Source organism: Callithrix jacchus, chromosome 5 (genome assembly GCF_049354715.1).
Source record: "Callithrix jacchus isolate 240 chromosome 5, calJac240_pri, whole genome shotgun sequence".
Lineage (NCBI taxonomy): Eukaryota > Metazoa > Chordata > Mammalia > Primates > Cebidae > Callithrix > Callithrix jacchus.
Genome location: NC_133506.1, coordinates 70,423,603 through 70,438,283, shown reverse-complemented (window position 1 = coordinate 70,438,283; position 14,681 = coordinate 70,423,603). Strand labels below are relative to the sequence as shown.

Sequence of the window (14,681 nt, the reverse complement as noted above, 5' to 3'; positions counted from 1 at the left end):
GGAGCACTACGTCGTTGAGATCTATCCGCAGGGCTCTGCGTACAGGTGTCAGTTGCTTCTTGCTGCTACCTGGCACCCCTTGGTGTTTCCACCCGTTTGACCTCTCCACTCTCCCAGTGAGGAACACCCAGGGTGCCTCCTGTGAGGCTGCTCTGATCATCCCCATCCACATCTCCTTACGGAGCCGTGTGGACATTTCACTGGATAAATACCTAGGAACAGAATCTCTTGGGCACAGGGAATCGACTGTGCCCCAGCAACTGACAAACGGCTGAAATTGAGCAGCTCTTTCCCATGTCTACCAAGGCAGGAGTAGGGAGAAGGGAAGAAGAGCTGCTCTGGTGATCCTCCTCTGACCCCACTCTCCCCTCCAGCTTGCCCTCCAGGAAAACCTTTCAGCTCCTCCACTTCGCCCTCTTGCAGGACGCAGCTAAGCGCTTTGCTTCCTGAATGTCGCTGCCTCCGCGGCAGCCCGCACCATCCTGCTGCATTATAACAGGACGATAATCAATGAACTGCTAACTCTATTGCAATAAAGGAGCGAGCCCAACCTTATATAATTCTTTTTAATTGTTTTCTCACATTACAAGGGTTTTTTCTTTTCTTTCTTTTTTTTTTTTTTGCTAAACTTATTCCGCAGTAAGTTATGTCGTTTAATTTCTCAAAGTGCTAATAATTTAATTGCTTCCTTCCTGCAGACAAAGTGCTTGTACTGTCCTCCCCCGCCCCCCCGCCCCCCAGCTTGGAGATTATAAAACGGAGTTGGCAGGAATACCTAAGAGGAGAGTCTTTTTGGCGGCAGGATTTGATGGGAAGCAGCTTTCTCAGAAGTCAGTATGCAGAGCTGGGAACCTGGCTTAGGACTTCAAAGGGGCATGGGGCCCAGCCAAGACTGCCTAACTTGAGAGGGTTTATGATAATCATAGGGGAGGGGAAAGGGAAGAGCTGAGATTAGAGAGGCTGGATAATGGTGAGGAGCATTGAACATGGAGCTTCCCATCCTGAAAGGCTATCAGGGAAGCTGGGCTCCATCTGCAGCAGGAGGGATTTAGATCAGACTGGTAGGTGGGGTGGGGGCATTCCTGAGTCAGGACTTTGAGGTGCTGCCTGGACCTGGACAGAGCAGGGAAGTGACATCTGATGACAGGAACTAGCATTTATTGAGCCCTCACTGAAACCCTGAGCTTCCCTAGAATATCTCATTTTAACTGCACACCCAGCTCTCTAAGGCAGGTACTAGTAGCATTGCTGTTTTACAGATGAGGAAACTGAGGCATAGAAAGGTTCACTTGCTCAGGCCGGGCGCAGTGGCTCACACCTGTAATCCCAGCACTTTGGGAGGCTGAGGCCGGCAGATCACAAGGTCAGGAGTTCAGTTCGAGACCAGCCTGATCAACATGGTGAAATCCTGTCTCTACTAAAAATGCAAAAAACAATTAGCTGGGCATGGTGCACCTGTAATCCCAGCTACTTGGGAGGCTGAGGCAAGGGAATTGCTTGAACCAGGGAGGTTGGAGGTTGCAGTGAGCCAAGATCATGCCACTGCACTCCAGCCTGGGTGACGGAGAGAGACTCTCGGAAAAAAAAAAAAAGGAAAGGTTCACTTGCTCAAGACCCCATAGCTTGTTGGTGAATGATGAGTTGAATGATGGCATCACATCTTATGTGGCAAAAGGGGGACCTATAGGCTGCAAGGGACAGGATCAGGGATGAACTACTCTTGAAGATTCCCAAGGCAGTGACCTCCTTCCTCTTGTCTAGGGTCTGATTGAGTCAGAATTGTTTTAACCTACCCATGCCCCCAACCCCGCCCCCGACCTCAGTGACTCCCATGATCTATAGATTATAATCCAAAAACACGATCTTCAAAATACTCACACTCCCTAGCCTGAGGGTAGGAATTTTGAGGACTACCCCCAGATTTGTCACTCCCCTAGGATTTCCTTTCTGGCTCCTGCACCTTGGCAATGCTGCTTCTTTAAATCTGGGACGTTTTCCCCTCTCCTAGGATGGAATTTCATTCATCCCATGAGGGCTGGCTCAAATGCCTCCTCCCCACCTCCCAAGCTGAGCCCCTCTTCTGAATCTCTAGGACATTCAGAGCACACTTCTGCTGGAGGGAGACCTGATCTGCAGGGTTGCTGGCCTGAGCTCACTCAGTTGACTCCTCTTGCTGCTCACTAGCTCTGTGACTTGAGGAAAATCACTTAACTTCTCTGCGTTGTATACATACATGATGTAGAATAAATGAATAGCACCTGCAAAGCATTTATGCTGGCACACGATGAAGGCTGAAAGAAAGATTTGCTGTTGTTCTTGACTGTCATTGGCCCTGTATTCTCATCTCCTAAACAGTGCCTGCCTGGCATGTAGCAGTTGCTCAATAAATAAATAAAATGGAAACAATGAAGAACTACCTCCCCCCTCTACCCCAGTCCCAGGAATGCTCCTGTTTGGAATCCCAAGTTGAAATCCCAGGTATAACACCTATTTTCAGTTTCCATTACCCTAGTATTTCCTCTGGAAGGCAGGCCCCAAGGATTCTGCCTAAATTAAGGCCCTATGCTTCCCTCACCTGCCCACAAGGACTGAGCAACAGAAGGCATCCTGAATCGGCAGCCACTAGGCGTAGAGAAGCCAGAGCCTCACCAGCAGCCCCTTTCTTTCTCACCTTCCTTTCTCTGGCTCTGGCTGTTATCTCTGTTATTCAGAACTAGGATTCCTCAGCTGGGCCTCTGCCTCCTTGCCCTGTGCCTCTGAATACGAGTGCCTGGGACAGACCTCAGGTCTCTTGTTCTCGGTCCACTGAATCTACTGATACACTAGACAGAAGTTCAGAGGCATTCAGGCTCCAACTGCCATTCCTGGCTATGTGAGTCAGTCAAGTCACCTAACCTTTCTGAGCCTCCAGGCTGTGGTACAATAATATAGAGGGCTGGGTGAGACTCCACAGCGCAAAGCCACAGAGAGACAATTCTGATGGGCTCCCTTCCCTGTAGCAGCGGCCTGCCCTGGAAGAGAGAACAGAGCAGGGTCAGAGCTGAATGCCTTGACGTTGCCAGAGTTTGAGAACCTGAGGGGACCAGGGAAGAGAGGTGGGCTACAGAGCCATGGAAAAGTGAGTGACTTGGAGGCATGAGCAGACACCCTCCTACCATGGGGACAAGCAGGGTGCCAGGAGTGTGGCTCAAAGCTGCCATGTTTCCCCCTCACATGCAGTTGCTGAAATTGGGTTGGACAAAGAGCACACCTCACACCCTCAGCCCTGTCTGAGCAGCAAAAGTAAGCTTTGTAACTCCTAGAGAGGGCCAGCAGGACCCAAACTCACAAGTGCCCCCTCCCTCTACCCCAGGGAGACCCACGTATACCAGTGACCCCTCTGCACGAGGCCGTGGTTCTGAAGTCTCCATCCTCGGCAGACAGCAGCAGAGACCAAGTGAGGGTGTAGCACCCAGAATGATGGAACTTCGAAGATAAGTCAGTGCTAAACAGAGCAGGAACTCAGAGCCTCTGAAGGCTAGAACGGGAACGCCTCCCGGAGTGCCTTCCTTGCCCTCCTGTTGACATGAACCTCTGCTGGGTTGCCTTTGGTGCTCAAACTTCAGTAATTAAAAAATGTTGTTATTGGCCGGACGCAGTGGCTCATGCCTGTAATCCCAGCACTTTGAGAGGCAGAAGTGGGCAGACCACGAGGTCAGGAAATCAAGACCATCCTGGCTAACATGGTGAAATCTACTAAAAATACAAAAAAATTAGCCGGGCGTAGGGCATGCACCTGTAGTCTTAGCTACTGGGGAGGCTGAGGCAGGAGAATTGCTTGAACCTGGGAGGTAGAGGTTGCAGCGAACCAAGATAGCACCAGTGCACTCCAGCCTGGATGACGGAGCAAGACTTTGTCTCGAAAAAAAAAGTTATTGTTATAACAGTGCACTGCCACCTCCCACCCACCTCCCCGACTAAACAGGAAGTGTCTGGCAGGTAGAGGCCTATTTTGCATCCCTATGGACAAACCCCTTCCCCCAGCACCCACTCACTCATTCCTTCACTCACAAATGTTTATTAAGCACTGACGCAGTTGCCAGGAGACCTGAGAGTTATTCTTTAGGGGTGTCAGCTGCTAAAGCTCCAGCACTTTGGCCTCCCAGCTTCCCAAACATAAAGTTTCCCCTGCTCCATCCCAGAGGGAGGACGGGGTCCAGCAGGGCCTGTAAGGAGAAGCCATGATCTACATGCTTGCAAAGGAAAACCAGTTCCCCCTTTTTCTTTCCCTCAGGTCCAGGGATGTGATGGCCCCACGGAAAATGCACAGGCAGGACTTGGAATCTACCGGGGAGTTAGCCCAGGCTGCATCCGGTAAAGCCCTGCCATCAAGACCAGGCCTGCGCCCAGGGAAACGTGTCCAAGGCCACCGATGTACAAAGGCCCAGGCAACCGGAGCTTCTGACCATCCAGGGTCTCTCTCTCTCTCTCTCACACACAGGGTCTCTCTCTCTCTCTCACACTGGCCTGGAATTACCCTCAACTTTGAGGCCAGCCAGCAGAGACAACAGACCTGGGGCCACAGAGCCACAATTCCAAAGAGAAAATTCCAAAGCAAATATCTCAAAGGTTTCCAAGGACTGTCTCCCCACTTCCCAAAACTCCCTTCCATACCACCCTGGAGTCTCCCCTCGCCAAACCCCCAATTTAACCTTGTGCTTCCCAGACTCCTGCCCTAGGTCCTGATATTAGGAGATATCCCTAAGCCCAGAATATCCTGCCCCTAGCCCCACACCCAAATCCTACCCACCTCAATGCTAGCTCCAATGCCACCTCCTCCAAGAAGTCTTCTCTGATCTTCTCTCCCTCCTTTAAATAATGAACTCCAGGCCTCTTCTGTGGCTGTGGTCAGGTATTTGGCTTCTGAAAGCAAACAAGACTGGCTTCCCAGGCTGACTCTACCACTTCCCAGCAAGGCAACCTTAGCAAGTTCCCTTCCTGCTTCCTGGCGGGCTGCCCTTGCCCCTGCCTTGCCCAGAGATACTTGACCACCTCCCTTGGGCTGCCCAACCTTCAACCTGGAATACTAGTATTTGTGAACTAGGTTCTCTGGCTGCAAACTTTTTCTGTTCGGGGCCAGAGAGTAAATATATCAGGTTTTTCAAGCCATACTGTCTCTCTTGCAACTACTCAACTCTGCTGTTATAACACAAAGCAACCTAAAATAATAAATAAGCATGGCTGTGTCCTAAGAAAATTATTTACTACACTAAAATTTGAATTTCTTGGTCAGGAGCAGTGGCTTATGCCAGTGATCCTAGCACTTTGGGAAGCCGAGGCGGGCAGATCACCTGAGCACAGGAGTTAGAGACCAGCCTGGGCAATGTGGCAAAAGCCCATCTGTACTAAAAATACCAAAATTAGCCGGGTGTGGTGGTGTGCACCTGTAGTCCCAGCTACTCAGGAAGCTGAGACACAAGAATCGCTTGAACCCAGGAGGTGGAGGTTGAATTGAGCCAAGGCATTCCAGCCTGCATGACAGAGCAAAACTCTATCTCCAAGGAAAAAAAACTGAATTTCTCATATTTTTCACATATCCAAAAATATTGTGTTTTTCAAATTTTTTTTTCAATCATTGAAAAAAAACACTTTGTATCTTCCAGGCCATACAAATCCTTCCATATCCTCCTGAGAGTAGTCTCTGGCTGCGAACTAAGTTCCAGAGGCTGCACAAAGCTGCTCCCTCTGATTCAGCCTCAGCAGCGAGTTTGCAAAGCCCTGACTGTTCCAGGGGCAGGCCTGGGTGCCAAAGGGAGCAAAGAAGTGAGGCACCCAGCCTGCCCTCTAGGAACTTCTAATCCAACGGGGGGACCCAAGAAAGATCCACAGAGGATTCAGTAGTAACACAAGGGGCCAGGCGCAGTGGCTCACACCTGTAATCCCAGCAGTTTGGGAGGTCAAGGCAGGTGGATCACCCGAGGTTGGGAATTTGAGACCAGTCTGACCAACATGGAGAAACCCCATCTCTACTAAAAATAAAAATTAGCAGGGCATGGTGGCGCATGCCTGTAATCCCAGCTGCTTGGGAGGCTGAGGCAAGAGAATTGCTTGAGCCTGGGAGGTGGAGGTTGCGGTGAGCCAAGATCGTGCCATTGCACTCCAGCCTGGGCAACAAGAGTGAAACTCTATCTCAAAAAAAAAAAAAAAAAAATAGTAACACAAGGTTGGGGAAGATCAACATCATGAAAAATACCTTATCTTTTCCTGTTTTTTTTTCTCTGAGATGGAGTCTTGCCCAGTCACCCAGGCTGGAGTGCAGTGGTGCAATCTCTGCTCACTGCAACCTCCACCTTCCAGGTTCAAGCAATTCTCCTGTCTCAGCCTCCTGAGTAGCTGGGACTACAGGCACGTGCCACCACGCCCGGCTAATTTTTTGTATCTTTAGTAGAGATGGGGTTTCACCATGCTGGCCAGGCTGGTCTCAAACTTCTGACCTCATGATCCATCCGCCTTGGCCTTCCAAAGTGCTGGGATTACAGGCATGAGCCACCTCACCCAGCCAGGACCTTATCTTTTCCAATGAACAAATATGTTTTTTTACAACTTACATTGATAAAACTGAAGGAGAGTGTTGGCTCCCTGGGAGAAGAAATGCACCGGGAGAGACTTCATGGAGGAAATGGCATTAGACATGAACTTAAAGGAACAGGAACTCCAGGACTAAAGTCATCACCCTTCGCTGTTTCCTCTTGAAAGGCAGCCCTCTGGCTTTAGCAAAGACACTGACTTATAGCTACACTCAGCCCCACGAACCTACAATGCCATCACCGATGGTGGGCTCCTTGGGCAGGGGCAAGGGCCTTCCTTACTTCCAAGCCTCTGGGCATGTTTCTGAGCCTAGCACATGTTTCTTTTGCGTGTTTTTGTAAATGCTTGTCGAGAATGAATTGAAGTTGGAGTTATGGGAGATGATGACAAAAACGATTCCCAATAGAAACTGGACAAAATGAGGCCAGGCATGGTGTCTCACGCCTGTAATCCCAGCAATTTGGGAGGCTGAGGTGGGCGGATCACTTGAGGTCCAGAGTTCGAAATCAACCTGGCCAAAATGACGAAACCTCTTCTCTACTAAAAATACCAAAATTAGCCAGGTGTGGTGGCATGTGCCTATAATCCCAGCTACTCAGAAGGCTGAGGCAGGAGAATCACTTGAACCTGGGAGGTGGAGGTTGTAGTGAGCTGAGATCATGCCACTGAACTCCAGCCTGGGTGATGGAGTGAGACTCCATCTCAAAAAAAAAAAAAAAAAAAAAAAAAAAAAAAAAATTGGGCTGGGCGCAGTGGCTCAAGCCTTAATCCCAGCACTTTGGGAGGCCAAGGCGAGTGGATCATGAGGTTAAGAGATCGAGACCATCCTGGTCAACATGGTGAAACCCCGTCTCTACTAAAAATACAAAAAATTAGCTGGGCATGGTGGCGTGTGCCTGTAATCCCAGCTACTCAGGAGGCTGAGGCAGGAGAATTGCCTGAACCCAGGAGGCAGAGGTTGCGGTGAGCCGAGATCGCGCCATTGCACTCCAGCGTGGGTAACAAGAGCGAAACTCCATCTCAAAAAAAAGAAAACAAAACTGGACCAATTAGGTCATTCTTTCCATTTTGTCCAGCTCCTCAGGCCCAGAAAGACATTTCCCAAGGAATAAGACAACTGTCTTGGCACAACCTTAGATGTATACAATGTTGTTTTAAGCAAATGCAACATAAAATGTGGATTCAGTGTCCTGTTTTCAACTCTGCAGGCACAGCTGAGACAATAAAAGCAGAGGTTTGGTTACTACCTTGTAGAAAGAAGGACAGAGGGGAAAACACAGAGAACAAAATGCCATTTAAAATCTTACCAGGCCTGGTATGGTGCTCACACCTGTAATCCCAGCACTTTGGGAGGCTGAGGTGGGTGGATCACCTGAGGTCAGGAGTTCAAGACCAGCCTGACCAACATGACGAAACCCCGTCTCTACTACAAATACAAAAATTAGCTGGCATGGTGGCTCATGACTAATCCCAGCTACTCGGGAAGCTGAGGCAGGAGAATTGCTTGAACGTGAGAGGCGAAGGTTGTAGTTGAGCCGAGATTGTACCACCACGCTCAAGCCTGGGCGACAAGAGTGAAACTCCATCTCAAAAATAAATAAAATAAAATCTCACAAAATGATCATGCCAAGTAAGGATCCTGCCTGGGAAAAGACGGGGTCAGAGAAGCCAGACAAAGAGAACTGATACAGAATGAACAGTACCCACTGGGGAGAGGGGAGCTCCAGAGGCCCATCTCCCTCCCAGCATGTGTTTGCATGGGGAGAGGGAAGGCATTTAAAGAGAGAGGAGTTGGAGCCTGGAGACTCCCACCCTGTGATGCACGTAAATTGAAGTAGGAGAGAGAAGGTGGCAGGCGGGAAAACAAGCCCCAGTGCCTGGCTCCACCTCAACCACTCACACAACCCGGCACTTCCCCAATCTGAGACTCAGTTCCTTTGTCTCTACCATGAAGCATTTGGCCCAGACAGATCTCTAAGGTGCCTCACGGCTCTAATATTCTCTGATTTGATGGCTTCAGCCTTCTGCAAATGTGCATAAAATAGATTCGTTTTAGCAGTAGTAAAAACAAAACTGAAAATCAGATTTATCATTTTAATTAAATATACTTTACATTCTCAATTTCTAGGGAGCAAAATGCTCCCCCCACTATCAGTTTCCCTTTGTGGGAGGCATTCAGGTCTGACACACAATTTAAGAAAATGCCAGGCTGGGCGCGGTGGCTCACGCCTATAGTCCCAGCACTTTGGGAGGCTGCGGCGGGTAGATCATGAGGTCAAGAAATCGAGACCATCCTGGTCAACGTGATGAAACCCTGTCTCTACTAAAAATACAAAAAATTAGCTGGGCATGGTGGCATGTGCCTGTAATCTCAGCTACTCAGGAGGCTGAGGCAGGAGAATTGCCTGAACCCAGGAGGCAGAGGTTGCGGTGAGCCGAGATGGTGCCATTGTACTCCAGCCTGTGTAACAAGAGCGAAACTCCGTCTCAAATGAAAGAAAGAAGGAAAGAGAGAGAGAGAGAAAGAAAGAAAGAAAGAAAGAAAGAAAGAAAGAAAGAAAGAAAGAAAGAAAGAAAGAAAGGAAGGAAGAAAATCCCAAACCACCCCATGTAAGATACACAATTAACAAGACCCTAGTAGGCATTTCTTAACAGGAAAGTGGGGCTTGTTGGTCGGGGGGGTTGGGGGTGGGGTGGGATGGGGAAGAACATAAAAAGGAAATGTCAAGAAAGGGAGGGTCATGTGGGATCAGGATACCGGAGAACGGGGATCAGGCTAGTAAGAACAACAGGCTACTGTCTTTACTAGCCCTCAGAAGTCACTATCTCTGGAACTCAATGGAGCTGGCAAGTCCAAAGCGGTGGTTTGGTTCCCTCTCCCTGGTGCCGTAATGCAAATTGCTCTCTGGACTTTAGAGTGCTCAACTAGAAAATGGAACTAAATACATCTACTTTGAGGAATGCTGGGAAATGTATTAAGATATCTGAAAAGGCTTAAGAAAACAATAAAGTGTAAAGCACACGTGCAAACACCGTATTTTTTTTTTTTGAGACTGAATTTTGCTCTTGTTGCCCAGGCTGGAGTGCAATGGCATGATCTCGGCTCACTGCAACCTCCACCTCCTGGGTTCAAGTGATTCTCCTACCTCAGCCTCCCAAGTAGCTGGGATTACAGGCATGTGCCACCACACCCGGCTAATTCTGTATTTTTAGTAGAGACAGGGTTTTGCCATGCTGGTCAGGCTGGTCTCGATCTCCTGACCTCAAATGATCCACCTGCCTCTGCCTCCCAAAGTGCTGGGATTACAGGTGTGAATCACTGCACCTGGCCCAAATACCATATTTTGGAAACTCAAATTGGGATCCAGAATGCCTGGTCCCTGTCTGGTTAGGTAATGTGTCCTCCCAGTATGCGTCCCCCTGACATCCTTTCTTTCTGCCATCCTCTTCTCCACCTAGGCACGTGGTCCCCACAAAGCAAGAGGAAAGCAGCCGCCCCTGCCCAGAAGGAACATCATTTCCTGGGCTCTGGGCTCAGTGGCTCCAGATCATAAATTAACAACCGTGGTTGTAAATTACCAGATAAATCTGGGCTGGGGTCGCCAGCAAGATAGATGAGAATCAACAGGAGAAATAAATCTACAGCAGCAGCTCCCTGAGTTTCAGGAAAGCCCTACAGCCTCAGGGCAGTCCGGGACTAGCCAGAGAGAAGAGTTTCTGTTTTGGATATAAAACGAAAAGGCTGGGTGCGGGGGCTCAGGGCATGGTTGCCTGAGCTCAGGAGTTAGAGACCAGCCTGGGCAACGTGGCAAAACCTTGACTCCACAAAACATACACACACAAAAATATTAGCTAGGCATTGTGGCATGTACCTACTGAGATCGTAGCACTGCATTCCAGCCTGAGTGACAGAGCAAGACCCTATCTTTTAGAAAAAAAAAAAAAAAAAATCAAGGCCAATGTGGTAGCTCACACCTGTAATCTCAACACTTTGAAGGGCCAAGGCAGGAAGATCCCTTGAGGCCAGAAGTTCAAGACAGCCTGGGCAACATAGCAAGACCCTGACTCTACCAAAAAAATTAAAATAATTTTTAAAAAAATCTCAGAAATAGCCGGACGACACCTGTAATCCCAGCATTTTGGGAGGCCGAGGCAGGTGGATCACGAGGTCAGGAGTCCGAGACCAGCCTGACCAACATGGTGAAATCCCATCTCTACTAAAAATTAAAAAATTAGGCAGGTGTGGTGGCGTGGGCCTATAATCTCAGCTACTCAGGAGACTGAAACAGGAGAATCGCTTGAACCCAGGAGGCAGAGGTTGCAGTGAGCTGAGATCGTGCCATTGCACTGAAATTCAGCCTGGGCAACAGAGCAAGACTCTGTCACACACACACACACACACACACACACACAACCCTCAGAAATAAAACCAGGAATTCTCCTCACTACCCACTACCACAATTCTCCCAAAAAGATTCAGGTAAGAGTTAAGTCCCCAGGCTTCTGCCAGCTCTGACAGAGCTGTTCCTGTGCCTGCCTTATCGAACTGGGGCGTCCACTCAGTTGCCCATTATTCCTGACAACAAGAGCAAATATAGATACTCTCAGAGGACTGAGGAAAGGGTAAGTGGAATAAGTGGTGTTTAATCTTTATCGAGAGGAATTGCTCTCCCTTAGCAGAGCCCCACCCAGCAGGCACTGTGGCCCCTCATCATTCAAGTCAAGGGGAGCATCCTGGACTCTCCCCAAATGGCACCAATTCCATTCTCATTCTTCAACTGCTGACATTTGTCCGTTTGTCTCTCTTCGACGGAAAGGGAAAAAAATGAAAAGGAAAAGAAAATGTTATATCCTGCAGCTTTTTGAGAGGGCCTGTCCTTGAGCTGGGGTGCTTCATGTAGAAGCAGAGAGGTTGAAATCTAACAGGGGGAGACAGAACAGGACAAGGAATCCTTTGCATTTTGGAGGGAGCCCTGAGCTGCTGCAAATAGCAAGTATGAAAAGCTAAAGTCACCAACACCTTCTAAAAATAAAACTTGCTCTCCCTGGGGCACCCTTGGTCGATGCCCTTCCAGCACTGGGCTCCAACATTTCCTCCTGGTACAATATTCCAGAAGAAAGGAGGATGCATTTATTTAGCCTTGTTTAAAAATATTAAAATGAAAGGCTGGCTCACGCCTGTAATCCCAGCACTTTGGGAGGCCGAGGTGTGTGGATCATCAGGTCAGGAGTTTGAGACCAACTTGGCCAACATAGTGAAACCCGTCTCTACTGAAAATACAAACAATTAGCTGGGCGTGGTGTCAGGCACCTGTAACCCCAGCTACTCAGGAGGCTGAGGCAGGAGAATCTCATGAACCAGGAAGGCAGAGAGCTGAGATGGCACCACTGCACTCCAGTCCAGGCAATAGTGTGAGACTGTGTTTCAAAAAAAAAAAAAAAAATTAAATTCCTAACTGCAGCTCTGTCAGCTCTGTTTGCCAGAGGAGATCCCTCAGGAGTCAGGCTGGGATAATCCGATCTTCTCCTGTTTCTCCCAAGATTCTTGAGGATGTCCAATCCCTGTACCACCCAAGGGAAAGAGTCCTTCTCTAGGACTTTTCTATGGAGACTGCTCTCCTCCTCCACAGGGTGCCCCTAGGAATCAAGCCAGACATCAGCTTTATCTGGGTGCTTCCTCTTTAGCCCAATATACTCCCAGCTAGTAGGCTGAGAGCCCCATTTCTTTGGAGTCTCAAGAGAGAGCTCAGGCTAAATAGAAGATGGAGACGAACAAGGGAAGTAGTTGCTTTACCTCCCTCCCCAGCACGTTCTCCAAAAGTGGTGCTTTTCCAACCATGTTGAAGGGACTATATATTGACAAGATATTTGTAAAGACATCTATAATTGGCCAGGCGCGGTGGCTCACGCCTGTAATCCCAGCACTTTGGGAGGCCAAGGCGGGTGGATCACAAGGTTAAGAGATCGAGACCATCCTGGTCAACATGGTGAAACCCCGTCTCTACTAAAAATACAAAAAATTAGCTGGGCATGGTGGCGCGTGCCTGTAATCCCAGATACTCAGGAGGCTGAAGCAGGAGAATTGCCTGAACCCAGGAGGCGGAGTTTGCGATGAGCACAGATCACGCCATTGCACTCCAGCCTGGGTAACAAGAGCAAAACTCCATCTCAAAAAAAAAAAAAAAAAAGACATCTATAATTAAAAAAAAAAACAACAACAGGTTGGGTGTAATGGCTCATGCCTATAATCCCAGCACTTTGGGAGGCCTAGGCAGGTGGATCACTTGAGCCCAGGAGTTTGAGATAATCCTGGGCAGCACAGTGTGACCCCATCTTTACAAAAAATTTTTAAAATTAGCCAGTTGTGGTGGTAAACACCTGTACGCCTAGCTACTTGGGAGGCTGATCATGGGAGAATCACATGTGCCCAAGAGATCGAAGCTGCAATGAATGAGCAATGATCGTTCCACTGCACTCCAGCCTGGGTAACATAGTGACACGTTGTCCCCATGCTTCCCCCACCAAAAAAATCTTCTTAGTTCTATAACATTAAAATAATAAATAAATAGGCTGGCGTGGTGGCTCATGCCTGTAATCCAAGCACTTTGGAGGCTAAGGTGGGTGGATCACCTGAGGTCGGGAGTTCAAGACCAGCCTGACCAACATGGTGAAACCCTGTCTTAAATAAATAAATAAATAAATGGCTTTTGGCTCGGAGGAGGCCAAGGTGCAACTTTCTTTGGTCATCTCAAATCCGGGTTCATCCCACAGCAGCCGCCTCCACCACGCCACTGAAGTTCAACCCCAACAAGATCAAAGTCATATATCTGAGGTGCACCAGGGGTGACGTCATTGCCACTTCTGTGCTGGCTCCCAAGATCAGCCCCCTGGGTCTGTCTCCAAAAAAGGTTGGTGATGACATTGCCAAGGCAACCAGGTGACTGGAAGGGCCTGAGGTTTACGGTGAAACTGACCATTCAGAACAGACAGGCCCAGATTGAGGTGGTGCCTTCTGCCCCTGCCCTGATCATCAAAGCCCTCAAGGAACCACCAAGAGACAGAAAGAAACAGAAAAACATTAAACACAGCAGGAATATCACTTTCAATGAGACTGTCAACATCGCTCGACAGATGCGGCACTGATCTTTAGCCAGAGAACTCTCTGGAACCATACAGAGATCCAGGGGACTGCCCAGTCTGTGGGCTGTAATGTTGATGGCTGCCACCCTCATGACATCATAGATGACATCAGCAGTGGTGCTGTGGAATGCCCAGCTAGTTAAGAAGCACAAAGGAAAATATTTCAATAAAGAATTGTTTAACAACTGAAAAAAATTTAAAAAATAATAAATAGATAAAAGAAAAATGGGCACCAGGCATCTTGGTGCAGGCAGTTAATTTCAGGATCCATGCACCCATCATTCAGAAGCCCTGCAGTTTAGAGGAAGCAATGTGAAAGGGGGACAGTGACACAAGACAAAAGGAAGTCAGAGTGGTTCTTTCTGATCATCCTGACCCACCAGCCCATGAAGAGAACCCCAGGCTCCCCCTCTTCCATCCCCACCACCAGACCCCGCTGTCTGGTTCATTCCTCTAGTGTCTCCAGTCTGAGAGACACTAAAGGGACACAGGACATTACTTGACCCTATTTATGTCATCCATCTGGCCTTGCAGAGCTGTCTCACAAGGCTACCCCAGTGATTTTCACCCTTTAAGGCTCTGAAACTCAGCTCTTCCAGACCATGAGGAAGCCAGGACTTCCATCCTCCTCTCACAGTCACATGGCACAGGTCACCCACAGAATGTCCCCAGCTAACTCAACCCAGAGAACCCAATCCAGCCCTATGCCGCTCATTCATGAAACCTGCCCTGGGGAAAGCCTGCTTCTCTGATGGCTGCTGAGCCATCTTGATGTCTGATCCAGGTGAATCCAACAGCTTCCTCTCCCTACTCATCACAGTGCTCCTATCTTCCAGCCTCCAGAGCAAGCCACAGCCTGCCTTTACATGAACATTTGCATATCAAAACCCCACATTTACATTGTATAACTTAGGCTACTGGGAAACAGGTCAGAGTTCAGCACCCCCAATCTACTAGTGGGGAAAGAAGCACTT

The 14,681-nt window shown here is 48.7% G+C and overlaps 1 pseudogene; it reads left to right on the top strand.

The window, feature by feature from the left end:
• The first annotated feature begins 13,274 nt into the window (after nucleotides 1–13,274).
• Nucleotides 13,275–13,873, top strand: LOC108591567 (large ribosomal subunit protein uL11 pseudogene; annotated as a pseudogene).
• The last annotated feature ends 808 nt before the right edge of the window (nucleotides 13,874–14,681 follow it).